The sequence below is a fragment of the Dermacentor silvarum genome, chromosome 8, assembly GCF_013339745.2.
Source record: "Dermacentor silvarum isolate Dsil-2018 chromosome 8, BIME_Dsil_1.4, whole genome shotgun sequence".
NCBI lineage: Eukaryota > Metazoa > Arthropoda > Arachnida > Ixodida > Ixodidae > Dermacentor > Dermacentor silvarum.
Window position 1 is genome coordinate 135,509,203 of NC_051161.1, and position 14,785 is coordinate 135,523,987.

Sequence of the window (14,785 nt, forward strand, 5' to 3'; positions counted from 1 at the left end):
GTCAGGAAGCACTTCTGGCCGCTTAGGCCGGAGCAGCGGTCTCACTCCTATCGCGTGCACTCGAGCAGTATGCACGCTCGCCCTCATCGCCGCGCAAGAACTATCTGCAGCAACTCTGAGCATGACGGGACGCCGCGCACCGGGGCTGCGCAAATCGCAATGAAAGTGGGAAGGCTGTTTACTCTGTGCCGTGCAGACGGACCGTTGTCGTCTACAGTAGTCATTAATACGAAAGCATTGCATGAGCCATTAGGCAGAAAAGCCGGCGTCGTCCACAACGAGTGGTTTCAAAAGTCAATGTGACGTCATCAGCGTCTTGAATGAAATCAGTAGTAATAGAGAAGATAAGTAAATGGTATGACAACGTTAATAAGTAGTAATTATGGGTAGTTATTGTGAATTAAGGTGAATTACAGTGAAGTGAATTAAAGTTACAACAAGTTAGAGTAGGGTGACTTAAGGTGGTGTCAAGTGAATTAAGGTGAAGTAAACTAAATTACAATGAATTAAATTTGGTTAAGGTGGATTAAAGTGGATCATCATATCAACTCGAAGCTACTTGGCGATGAGTTCTGAATGGTTGTGGTCTGGTGATTAATGAACGCAGAGAAAAGAAAGCGAAGGAAGGATCGCAAACAGGTTGCAATACTTAAGAAGTCTTTATTGGTAATGACTAAGAGAAGTCATAATGCTTTCGCATCCAAATCACCTAAGGATACTTAAGGTACAATTTTTTTTGCCCATGGGCCGCCACAGGGCTATCGCTTTAAACCCCACCGCGCCTCTGCCCGCCATATAACGCTTTGCCGTAAACCTTCTCTGTGATAGCGTTCATGATCCACCAATAAAACCCGCCATGTTTGGCTACATCATAGTGCACAGCTGTCGCTTTAATATCAACAATCTTTTTAATCTTCGGCGCGAACGTCCGTCACATCCAATTATTTGCAACGGCAGCCCCTGCCACATCCGAGTTTCACCCCACCGCCCGTATATTTCGGCCGGCAGCATGCTGCACTGTCAATGCTTGAAGGGGTCTGGTGCGTCACGACGCGAAGCTCCCCTCGCTAGAAACCGGCGAAGTTTCTGCGCGCGCTAAGAGTGCATGTTTATTCCCCCTTAAACACTACGATTAGCAACATCTAGGTTTTAAAATTTTAATTAAATTATCGGCTTTTACGTGCCAAAACCACGATCTGATTATCAGGCACGCCGTAGTTAGGGACTCCGGAATAATTTGGACCACCTGGGGTTCTTTACCGTGCACCTAAATCTAAGTACACGGGTGTTTTCACATTTCGCCCCCATCAAAATGCGGCCGCCGTGGCCGGGATTCGATCCCGCGACCTCGTGCTCAGCAACCCAACACCATAGCCACTCAGAAACCACGGCGGGTCGGAACAGATAGGAAATTGAAGTGAATCACATGCATCAAAGTTTGCGTTGCGAGTATTATGAAGTACAGTTTTAGTTTTTTTTTCTTGCAATTTATGATGTATGACAGCCTTTGTGGTGACTTCAATTTTCTGTTTTACGTTTAGGCTACTGACACTGCACAAACTATATTTTTTGTCATAATGCAGAATACAGGCACCGGAGTGCGGCTCATAAACACATCGGTATAATGAGGTGTAATTTGTGGATACATTTCTCGCTATGGGTAATATAGGAGCTCCTTTCTCACAAATATGTGTCTTGGGTCAGAGTGCTTATGCTGAAAGTGGACTGATTTTCCGCGTTTTCCGTAAAGCTACCGAAGTGACTGTGAAAGCCTTTCGCTGTTTAAAGGTGTAAGCCTTTCGATGCGAGGCGCCTGAATTATACACAAAGAACGTGCTCGTCCGGAACCAGAAAAGTCGCAAGCATCATGCCAAACTCGGGATTACCCTTCTACGGGTTAGTCGCGTCCTTGACAAAAAAAAAGAAAAACCGGGTAGTGACAAGTCATTTTTAACGACGGGTGGTCGTTCTTATCGTGATCACACTTGTCGACTTGCGCCAACGTACCGCGCTTTGTCGGGAAGCTGTGATGGTTCCATCTTTAGAAAGGGTATTTATTTTTTCCGCAACGTAACTAACGTCATCGGGGCAGATTTAAAAATATAAAAGTCACGAGTCAGGCAGTGGTACCCTAGGTGAAATGAACGCCCGAGAAAGATGGACTTGTAGTCGCTTTGTTTTGGAAACGCTGATAACGTTGCAGTTTAAACCACAATTGAACTTCGTACACAGTATTTTTACCAACAGCTTAACAGAAGGCTATTCAGTCGTGATATTAAACTTATAACTTTTTAGCAGAGACACTCTCACATGACTTCAACATATATACAATAAAGGGCTCAGTAATTTCCACCGTGACTTAACCTAGGTACGTTGGCGTACTTCATGTAATAATCCCCGTCAGCCTACTCACATATACCGCATTACTAATCACATCTACCATGGCCTCGGCTACATCCCAAGAAGCAATTGCCTACCTCTTCTCATTGCTAAAAATTCGGTAGGCGTAAGACAGGCCAAAATTAGAATATGAATGCCCTGTATGGAATTAGCATGGAACCTTCAGTGATATAGAACGTATGCAATACTCTCGAGTCTGTCCAGAAACGGGCAGTAACATTAATTTACTCTGACTATTCATTTATCATCAGTGTTAATAAACAAAAAGCATGCTGAGCTTCTATCGCTAGGTTTGCGTCGTGAAGTCACCTGACCTTGCACAAGTTCTACAATTCTACGCTCTAATATTCCATCATCAAGAGCTCGGCGCTTGTCATCACGTATAAGCTAGAAAGCAGCCTGGCCTTCAGAACGTATAGTCAGCGTCAACAGCTTTCGTACCCCGGAAGGTGAAAAAATATTTATATTTCTACGCCTTAGGCACGCATCGTGGTATTCGGATTTACAGCGTATACTGGTCTAGAGTAAACAAAAGTTTTGCATACTTTTACTGGCTGTGGGCGTAGCTGCGTTGAAAATGAACTTTTCAAGTTTCAAGTGCCGCGTAAACTTTTGACGGTGACTGTGCCACTGAACAACTGTATTTTCTTTATTCTGCACACATTTTTTAATGAATGGCCTTCCAGGCAATGTCAGGCAATGCTTACACCTGGTTAATTTTCAGGACAGCCATCTCAGACATGATGTATTAGGTATAAGAACTGAACTACTATGTAGTACGTCATTAATATCACCAATGAGGTGTAATAAATTTGTAAACAAATAAAGGATAATAACATTGCCTATGAAATTTTACTCAAATCTCAGGACTACTTTAAAATTTCGCCTGTTCGTCTTGTGTACCTCCCTATGCTTTCTAGGAAACTGAAAGGGCGAAAATCAAGTGTGATATTGACATGTCCTGTGGCACCATGGCAGAAAAGGGAAGGTTTGGCTTAGTAGGACCATGTGAAAGGTTCAGCTGCCATTGTGCTACTCACACACAAGGAACGACACTTTTGTATTTTATTTATAGGCAGTAGACAAAATGATAAATGATGCTCAGTGCACGCTGGCGTGATCATGACAAAACGACTGTACCGATATGGGTCATAAACGATTATAATAAAGGAACATTTCTGCAAACCGTCACGGTCCTTTCTCTTGTTTCTTCAATTATTCAAACATGTTAAATTTAGGGTAGGAGAATATTCGCACATAATTACTAAAGAATTGCACCAGTAATCATATCATGGTGCTGTGACCTGATTCAGCAATAGAGTTAGTCAAGAACAGAACAGCAGAATGCTATATGGCAACTTCGGTAATTGTAGCCGAAAACAGTGTCTTCTTGCACAACTTTGTGGGCATAATTCAAAAAGGGTGTGGTCTGTGATTGGAGTCGTTCTCTATTTTTACACGACAGGCTACATTAACATTTCCCAGAATCTTTTCGCATAATTTCCAATACTTCTCTGCGTAAGTTGTGGTAAAAGGATAAAAGGATATGAAGACTTTTAGTATTTCTGGAATTTTGTGAAGGTATATGGGAATGGTTCAAATGATAGGACACGTGCGCTGCATATTGAGGGTAGAATGTTTATGTTTCGAGGTACTGGTTTGTACTAAGCAAACACGCTTGTGCAATAATTCGGATATCCGTCATTTGCACTGAAGGTCAGGTATACGCAAAAATTCTGCTTTGATATAATGCAAATACACTCAGTCAAATAGCTTCAACTGTATTCCTTTGTAAAAATACTACGTCTGGGGCTGCAGCCAACTTTTCTACTTCTGTGTCTTTTGCACGCACTGGGCGCTATTTATTTTTGTGGCACGTTTCAAGCCGCACAAGAGTTGCACAAAACACGCCTTTCCCAAGACGTAGCTGAAAAGGCAAAATATTTCTTAGTAATGTCTTCATAAATATTCACCTTAAGAAAGAAATGTACTTTCAAAACACGTTACCTGCGTTTATTTTCCAAAATACAATATACCTAAAGTGCAAAAGATGTTTGGAAACACGTTCGAATGTTCTCGAAACCAGCCAGCTATTTTTTTAGGAAGACGTTGGTACAGTATTTCTAAGAGACTAAACAAGAACCGTAACCAAATGTCCTGCAATTCGGAATATGCCATCGGGTAGAAAACTGCCAAACTAAGCAGCGACAAAGTGATAAGAAGAAGCGCGGCACAGCTGGCTTCGAACCAGCGAACTCACGATCATGGTTATCAGTGATCTTGATCTGTGGTCGTTCAACACGCTCGGCTACCGCTTCGAAGCGTTGCTGTTGGCGAAAACTATGTTTATATATGTACCACAATAAATCCCGCGACCTTGTTATGCAAACTGCGATTTTGGAACGACTTCTTTGTCATTTCAAGAGCTGCTGCTGCAACTAGCTGAAAGCTGATTCATTGTAGTTGATAAATCATTGAAGTTGATAAATCCCCAGGAATACGTCAGTCAATACAATAGGTTCATCGCAAATTGCTTTTTACTGGCCAAAAAAGCCTCCAAAATTTTGGCTTTCAATAGACTCCCATAATTGAATCTTCGCCCGCAATTTGGAACGAGTTTTCTGCCGTAAGTAATGGTACCACTTGCATGTTATTTCGGGCTAAGCGCCAAGAGCCTATTTCCGCGGGAATATTTTAAAACATGGCTTCTATGATTAGTTATTTGGAAAAAAACGACGCTCTCCCGTAGAAAACGCGTATGTTTTCAGAGGCGGCCGCTAGAGGCGCTGTTCGGCGATGTCCCAAATTCCTGATAATGTATAACAATTTTACACGCCTTTAATTTCAAAATCTTTTTCTTTTAGGCTCATGGTAACTACTGTATGCTACATACTGGGGCCGGATTCACAAAAACGTTCTCACGCTAAAACTGTTCGCAGAAGCAGGTGTCAGCCAATCGTGGTGCCGCACTTACGATCGAAAAGCTTTGTGAATTCGGCCCCTGGTGCTTTGTTACTCTGTTTTAGATCTTGTTTGGTTTGGGTATCACTCCTTATAATGTTACCTTGAAAAAAGTTTTAATGCGTGTATACATGCTCCCTGCTATAATCCTCCTCGAGCGAATATGGGACTGTGTGATAAATAAATCAAAGGCTGTTCCAGTGACTGAATCGTCCTGGTTCTGTTTTCAAGAAGGCTTAAGTGTGCGTGCGATGAAGCGAAATTTAGTCAAGGTGTTACGCAGGCTAATAACCAAAGTGGGCCATGCAGCAATAAAACATACACGTACCGCCGCAAATATACACAGGCTTCAAGCGTTGAGTTGTACGAACAATGCTGAAAATGTGTTCCTATAATAAAGTTTTACCGCATGGCCTGCATATTGGTTCTTGGTTCACTAAAGTCATGTTATTCTATTGATGGTCTAGTCGTATGCACGCCGTCATATGCAACAGTTGTCGCCTTGCGTCACCCTTCAATCACCTGTTAACAATAAGATTGTCGAACTTAGTGTGTCCTAGTGGTTTTTCCCACATTCCTTTGGTGCGAGATATCATTTTGTAGTTGGATTCATCATCTGTCTCGTTAGCGAATTTATTGTAAGGATAAGACCACGCCGCGTGCAGTTGGGCCTTTTCCCTGTGCTCTATTATGTCTGACTAGCGGCATTTTCAAGCTTAGTACATTAAATAAAAGAAGCAAAACAATGCAGCACTTACACCATAGAACATACATTTGAAGAGCACAAATTTTTCATGTGCCAAGAAAATGACAACGTAAGGGTGTGTAAATGGTGTCATGCCACCCAAAAAGCATTTAGCATTTAACGAGAGTGCAGCAATCAGCTGCTCAAAATCGTATTTGACCGTTTTTTTCCCCCGAATCTCTACACAACGCCGCCACACACGTCGCACTGCGGGAGAAGACGAATACTGTCGAAAATGTTACCTTCCTATTGAGAATGCTTATTGTAATCAGAAAAAAAATTCTACCGACTTTTTTCTAGGGCAGCATGGGCTTGAAAGAAAGCAAGTGCTAAGATCCAAAGACAAAGAGTTGATAGACTGTCACTATCCGCTTTCAAAAGCACAAAGCCAATTTGTCTTGTTTGTGGTAAGGTTATGACTGTTATTTGACTGACTAGGGGGGTGGGACAGTTTTTTGGCGAGAAAACGAAAGTGTAGCCCTGGCATTGTCCGATGAATGACCATACTCTGACAGTCCACGTCTCGGCCGCACGAGAGTGGAGCCACGTGTGCAACTTTCAATAAAAAACGACTACAGCGCAAAAGCTTGTAATACTCGCCTTCGCGCACTACCGTTAAATGTCGCACGTTTAATAAAAGGAAAAGAAAGATGAAGTAGCACTGTGCTTTTTGATCACCTCGGAAGGGGACTACTTCCAAGAACGCCGAACGCAGATGACTATACCTACTGCAAAAATGTTTAGGTGTTTCCGTCGAACGAGACAGTGACCTTATCTTAATGTATGGAGACGCTGCCCAAAACAAACAGGAAGAAAACAACATGAGACGGGAAAGAGCGCACACTACCTAATACCACCATTTTTTGGGCACTTGTACTTTGGATTCACTTTTAAAGCAACGGCTTGCGCGAGAGAATATATCCATTTTTCCAACAAGGAATCGACCCACCACCCGAAATTCTCTTTCTGCGTGCTGATATGCGCCATCCAATAGAAAACCGGATTTACAACATGTCTATGCCACCGTATCCGCAGTGGCAGACGCCAAGCTGCTTTTTGTAAACGACACGCTGTGCCCCATTTGCTCGAAAAAAATTATCGGCACTCAGTCGCAAGAAGACAGAACTGCGCCTGTATTCGAAACTTGTATGTGTATTGCGCCTGGCTTGAGCGTAATAAGTAATAATAATATTAACTACAATAATATTAACAATAAGGTCAATTTCGCCCGACAGGCGAATCAATGATTGCGACAGAAATTTATTAGACAGCTGTACAAACTAAGGTTAGTCGTTTTATCAGCTGCATAAACGGCTGTAAACATTCGCTTACTAACTAAATTAACCTCCACGTTGTCACGCGCGCACAATCACAAACGAGCACAAATCTCTCGATAAGCGCGGACACTCGCTGTCAAAACGCTGGCGTGGGGGAGAGTGACAGCAACAGCGAGCGAATTGTCCATCGTGCTACTTCTAGCTTCAACACTAACTAATTGCGCCGAGAATACACCGCACACGAAGGCATCAGGGGCACTTTAACGAAAAGCTATTCCAAACTGCTTCTATTCTATTTTTGCAATCAGGCCTCCATGATTGCCCAACTTCACTTGTCTTTCACGCAACGTAAAGGAAAAATATTAGCGTAGCTTGCACGGGAGGCTCAATGCTACAGAGAAAGCGGAGCTGATGGGCACCTAGCTTGGCATGGCTTTTGGACTAGGCTAAGCACTACCAAGTCATTTCCAGCATTTTCCGGAATTTATTGATCATTTATCGATTATCGATTAGCTGCTGGTAGACTATCGATTGTCTATCGATGAGACTAAGCTTAAGTAGTCCCAACCATGCTTAGCTAGACTTAACCAGGCTCAGCTTCGCCAGTTCACAGAGGTATGTGTCATTGCGCTTGGACCCTTTCTGCACTACCGCCAGGATCGGCCCACAATTTCTGTCCGCAGGTTACGGACTAACGTTCGGCTTAAACAGCTCCGCTGTTAAAGAACCGCGAGAGCTACTCACTCTTATATGACGTGTGCACACTAATTATGCATGTGAGACCGAACAACAGAAAAACATTATTTTTCGATTCTGTGCCTTTTTACCATCAGCCATCCGCAATTGGTCAAAAGTTTTCGGGCTGCGTCCACTTCGCCTGTCTGTCACCTGACGTCCAAAAACCGTGAAAAATCACTGCGTCAAGGTGGCTTGTACGCATTAAAGATGCATTATTACGCCGATCAAAACCTAATTTTCTTTTTAGTAGCCGGACACTGCCCCGTTCCGACATCAATAGAAGGTGGGTACCCGCCGATCACTTTGGCACTGGCTAGTCGGAGCTGCCGTGGAGAATGGATTTATTTGCCTATATTAAAAATTTTGCGTGACATTATATGGTTGTCGAGACCTTTCCGCACGAAAACGACATCGCTATGTCAAATGTTCTTCACTGAAGATTCGTTTTAGCTGCATTGTTACGTTTCCGCTGCACGCCGACGTGATTTTATAGCAGACACCGAAAGCTAAGTAAGAAGAAGCAGGGCAAACGCAGACGCCGGCAACACCCTTGTCATCAGGTTATCTACTTTCACTGCGCTAGCCCGGCCCCACGTTACCCCCTCCACTTCTGCGTGCTCATCGCCCTTGGTCAGCCAATCAGGTAAGAAATATATGTTAAGAATGCTATTCCTTTTGAAAACAAACAACATGCAGTGACCTCCTATAAAATAGGAGAGCGTTTCAATAGCCTTCTCAAACAACGCTGCGAGTCACCGCCCGATGCTTGCGTTGGCGGTTACGTAACTTGGACATCATGTGATTAGAAGGAAAACAGATCGGAATAGTTTTACGTTATAGGGTCCCAGCCATCGGCCCGCCTAGACTTTGTACCCAGCGCAGATCGCTTTCTAGATCGGGGCCGCGCGGCCGCGCTCAGCCGCGCCATACATAGCCGCCACGGGAGTAAAACGTCCTCCACTTTCCCTGCGGCCTTGTGCGCGATGGAAGACGGAGCGCTTTTTCCCCGCCTTCCTCCCTTACGCACGCGAGACTGAGCAACCATTCTTTGCTCACCCTCTCCCGCTTTCACTTTACCCATACCATACGGCGCGCAGCCACGATGTTATCGCACTTGGACATTATACGAAACATCACGTAGACGACGACGGCGGAAATGTGCCTGGAGTGTCCATATATTTGCAATCGCAATAAAATTATGTGGATCCGACTCAGTGTGGTAAGCAGAGTAAGCGAGGCTTTCTCTGCTGTTTGCTTTGACTGACGATAGTACGCGGTGATCTTAACAGTGAATGTTTAATTTCTTCAGCATTTAGTGCAACGGGAGAGTGGTGAGTTGATGTTCTGCGTGCACCTGTTTGTCCGTGTAATACACACAATACACAGCGATACGTGCTTGCTTGAGGCATTGTTGTGCGCCGTTTTTCATAACCTTCGAAATTGAGCCACCAGGCTTCTCAGATGAATCTGGCACGCTTCCACTCGCACCGGCAACATACGGCATCCGGCCGCGATGTTATCGCAGTCGGACTTCACACGGAACGTCGTGGTGACAGCGAAGGCGACGCGGATGACGTCGGCGTAAATGCGCCTGGAGTGTAGATATAACTGCTTTCACAATAATAAAAAAAGTTGTGTACGGGAAATACCGCTGCCATAAACTAGAAGCTTGTTTCCCCACACTACGACTGAGTTTGTGGAGAAACAAACGCATTGTATGTTTTCTTCGTATTTCCAAGCGATTTGGTGCGACTGCATTTAAAAGCCCGGAATCAGGTTAGTCATGTCCGAACGATCGTTAGACCAGTGTTTTGTTGCGCTACGAGGACATTGTAAGAGTCACCTTACGAGAGGAAATATTCCCGACAAAGCGGGGCTCCGAGAAGTATTCTCAAGAGATTACCAATTTGCTCAGCTAAGCAATCGTGTGGCTCACAGCAGGCCCTACAACAATTGACCCGGTGTAGTTCAGCGGTTGCGGCTCCACTTTCTCAAACCTTCACGACCTTACCTTCGCGTATAACGTGCGAGATTTGTGTACACTGAACAGGCACGCATGATTTTAGCTATACTTCCGAACTGATAAAAGAAATCACGTAGAAACTCCTCTGGGAGTTGCCTAAGTATGCACAAGCATTGTGCCGCTTGCTAATACCCACGCTGCCCGGTGTCATCATCAATGTTATGAAACTTGATTCGACCAGCATAAACCCTTATAAACCCTCATCGGTCGTTATCAACCTTATCGAACACGATCCGACCCTTACGAACTATTATCGGTCCTTATCAACCTGGATGTCCAGCTAAGCTGTTACAAAACCACCACTACAATTGCTGAGGAAGCATGCAATGTTTATTCATGGTTCGGATGCTTGTTTTGCACTTGTTCTTTATTGAAACGTGTGCTGTTCTGTGTATTGTATGGGTGATGTGAATGAATGTATGCGCTGTTCGCTTCACTTCGCTGAGCGCTTGTAGCCTCTGCCTTACGTGGTTATGAGCCATTGCATTCGTCTTACGTGACGGACGGACAAATTTCTCATTTGGTAGGCATAGAAATGCTTATGCATTTAAAACTAAAGCGGGATGGTTTATTAAACGAGACGAAGCTGCTGATTTTCGCTGTAACACGGGGACTATCTTTTCCTCTTTATTTCGTTCCGTCACGCGCACTATAGATCATGAGTTTTTCCTTTCAATTTGTTTTTACACTGATAATATTCAAACCTTCGCATTGTCGGCACATTGCACTAAACACACATTAAGTAAACACCTAACAAGTAACACGTAAACACACGTAACAAGTGCTCTATTTGACGATGTCCTTTTGTGTCAAAAATTTGACTAATACTAAATCTGTCTAAGCACCTTATCTTTCTAAATAGCAAATGAAGCACTTTACCATGCACCGAAACTTGAGAAAAAGGGGGGCGCGCAACCAGGCTTCGCGCTTCAATGGCACTCCATAAAGCCATTTGGCCCGCTCCTTCTTGCAGAATCTAATACCATCATCTTTTCTTATACGTCACGGCGCAAATATACATCACAGCTGCACATTCGTGTCCATTTTTGATATGGTCCGCAAGCTCTTTCCCATCAATTCCACGGCGGACGAATCTTTTGCCCCTGTAGAGATGCTTTGCCGCATAGTAGCCAAACAAAAGCGCCCCAGGAAAAAAATTCAACCAGCGGATTAAAACCAAACTGGACCTACATATATAGAGAGACCTAAAGTATGTGCCCCTAGAGTGCAATTAGCGGATGAGGTTTTACTGTGCTGCAAACTACATTTTAAAAATCACCCCATGCACTTTCAATGGGTCTGCAAAAGTGCCCCAGGAAAAAAATCCAGCCAGTGGAATTAGACTACACTCGACATATACCGTGAGAACGTTGTCGGGATTTAGTCCCTAAAGTGCAAATCGCGAAAAACGAGCCATTGCTCAGTAATGAATTTTTAAAAAATGCTTCCCATAGAGTTACGCCAACCGCATCGCCCCAGGGTCGGCTTCGCCGCAGTAGTCGATGTCCCAGATTGCTGGACTTGAATAGACTAGCATTGTGTTGACTATGGCAAGCGTTGTAAACAGGAAGGTGGCGCCACTAAATAAATAACCTATACGGTGAGCAGCACCAACACGCATGTCAATGGCGCGACGGGGGAGTCATTTTAGGTCGTCCCGTAACTGCTGTCGCAGACAGCAAATCTAATTTGCGGACGTTGCAGATTTCGCGCATCCTAATTTATTTGTCTTTGTATTCGCCCAAATTCAACACGATGCCTCCAGGAGAAGATAACTTACTGAACAACGTAGGTTTGTATATTTTCCTTGTTATCCGTAAGTACATAATACGTGGCATTTCAAAATTCCATTAATTAAACTGCATTCCATGAGCTGTTCACGCTCGAAAAGCTGTGGTGCAGTTTTGCACTGGTCATGCACTTATGGTGTTGATATGAAACGCTTGAATAACTCCTAACATTATGAGATGTTTACGCATATTAAATTGGAAGAAACACGCTGGAAATATTAGATTTTAGTAAAGCCATCAAGGCTGTTTGTTGTAACTATGTATGCCTCTGAACGAGGCCTCCATTTGACCGTTCAACATTGAGTCGAAAAGCAAGCTAAATTGTGCGTAATGAGTTTATAAGGCATATGTCTACTGCAGGTCATCATCATCAGCCTGTATTTATGTCCACTGCAGAACGAAGGCCTCTCACTGCGATCTCCAATTACTGCTACCTTGCGCTAGCTGATTCCAACTTGCGCCTGCAAATTTCTAACTTCATCATAGTTTTCTGCCGTCCTTGACTGCGCTTTCCTTCTCTTGGTATCCATTCTGTAACTATAATGGTCCACCCTTTATTCATAGAGCTCCTGCTTTGTCCAGGGGGCGCTGCGAAAATGGTGTTAAAGAGCGCCCTCTGCCCTAGGCTGGGTAGTACCAAGCTCGGGCGTCTGCTTCAGAAAGCACGTTTACAATATGGACCCGCCACTTTAGCTTGTGTTGTGCCACGGCCTGCATCGAATATCGCGCGCCGGAGATTTTTTCAGGGGATGTCACGCTGCGTAAAGGCAAGAAATTATGCAACGCTAAGTACGTGTACGCAGTTAAGGAAATAAGCTGCGAAGTTTCAGCGCGGTGCCAATCGCATGTGAGGCGAGTCGCGTACGAAGTTGAAGTTCAGGTAAGGTTTGCACGCTGCTAGATTCAGGCACACAAACACGAGGAAATACTTCCAATAAATGAATTCACAGCAGCGATAAGCAGACATCATGTGTACGGAACTACTCGAGCGCACGATGGTACGCGCGGCGCCGGCAGAGGTGTTTCAGAATGCCGCGAAATGGCGGGGCTCCTGCAATCTTTGTTGACTGCATGACACTAAACAAGTAGTCATGTCCGCGCTGTAGTAGCGACCATCTTTCCCTTTAGCAACTGATAAGTAACTGATGCAATGCATATGAGCTCCCAGTAATGTGTACGTACGAATCGCGCTGCTGCGCGAGCTCGTGTGCTGCTGGCTTGATGTAGCTTTTAATGACAGCGCTCGAACATCGCTGTGTTGTAATCAATACTGCCTTGCTGCGCTGCCTCAACGTGCTGGCTTGAGGTCAAGGATGAGAAAATATAACTCTCAAACTTGTGCTTCTCAAAGTGGGGTGGTGAAGTTTTCCAGCGCACCTGACGCTCCGCTGCGTGATGCCTTGAAGAAAACGGTAGAATCTGATGTTGGGATTCAGACCTTCTTGCTCGTGGAAGCCCACGACGCAGAAGTAACGACAACGACGCTTCTTCGAGGCTGAGCTAGGTCTCTCCGGATCGGCGTCGCCAATTCCTTCTGCTTCCAGCATTACGTCCCACGGCATGCGCAGCGTCCGTTTTCGTAAAACTAGGCTACGGCCAGCTCGCAGCGTGGTCTGTGACAACCTACGAGCCTTTTCGCACTCACAACAGGGCAGAAAAAAATGAGAATGGACGCAAAACTCAGGCTAGAAGCGTGCTTCGCCCCAGCCAGGGCTCACTACTACCCAGCTTGGTACTACCCAGGCAACGTTTCTTGCCGCCACCAGGCGCCGCTACTATACCTTAAACTCCAGCGCAAGAGGCCTATCCTACGCATTACAAGACCTACCCAGCTCCATTTTTTTCCTCTTAATGTGATCTAGAATACCAGCTATCCCTATTTGCTCTCTGATCCACAGCGCTCTCTTCCTGTCTCTTAACGTTTGGCCTAACATTTTTCGTTCCACCGCTCTTTGTGCGGTCCTTAACTTGTTCTCGGGCTTCTTTGTTAACCTCCAAGTTTCTGCCCCATATGTTAGCACCGGTAGAATGCAATGATTGTACACTTTTCTCTTCAACGATTTTGGTAATGCTTGCCGTAGGCACTCCTACCCGATTTTATTCTTTTGCAAATTTCTCTCTCATGGTCAGGGTCTGCATGATACTGTAACGATACTGCAGGTATCGTTGCATTATTCTAGCGTGCCACGAGTAAACATGGCGCTGAGTGTGCGGAGGAATTCTGTATTTTTCTCTGAATGCACAACGCTGTGTAATACAGTCCAGGCACGTACTGTTCTAGAAAAAACTCAAAAATACCATTTTTGCATTAGAAGACACATTTATGTGGAAAAATGCACTGATGTTTCAATTACACCTCATCACCACTGATTAAAATGGTGCGCTGATAAGAGTTATGTATAACGTGAATGCATTTCGGTATTGCTATTTTTCGAAAGCATTCCTTAGCACATGACTCCTGCTAAATGCAAATTTCTTCAATTCTGCGCGCTTACTGCGTGGTTTATTGCAAGTAGTAAGATTTTGGTAATTAGATAACACCAATCTCAAGTTTGCCTTGCTTGTAATGTCTGCCTGTTCAGGGAAGCCAGCCGCTGTGCCACTATTGCTACGTCTAACTGAGGAGATCTTTGTGAAATACGATACTTTCAAGATGGATAAATCGGGTGATATTGCGGTCATCAGCGAAAACTATTTAACATGCGTTGCTTGTTATAGGAGTGAGACAGAGGACTGATTACTTGTTACTGTTGCACTATGGTACTATGGATATATCACGCATGCTAAGAGATGACTAACGATAGCAGATTGTTAAACATTTTTAAATATGTTGTCATCGGGTCATTCTTAT

At 44.3% G+C, this 14,785-nt stretch overlaps 1 protein-coding gene across 3 annotated transcripts in view; it reads right to left on the minus strand.

Moving 5' to 3' along the window:
- Positions 1–14,785, minus strand: part of LOC125947382 (uncharacterized) — a 95,782-nt gene that overhangs the window by 30,279 nt on the left and 50,718 nt on the right. The window lies entirely within an intron of this gene.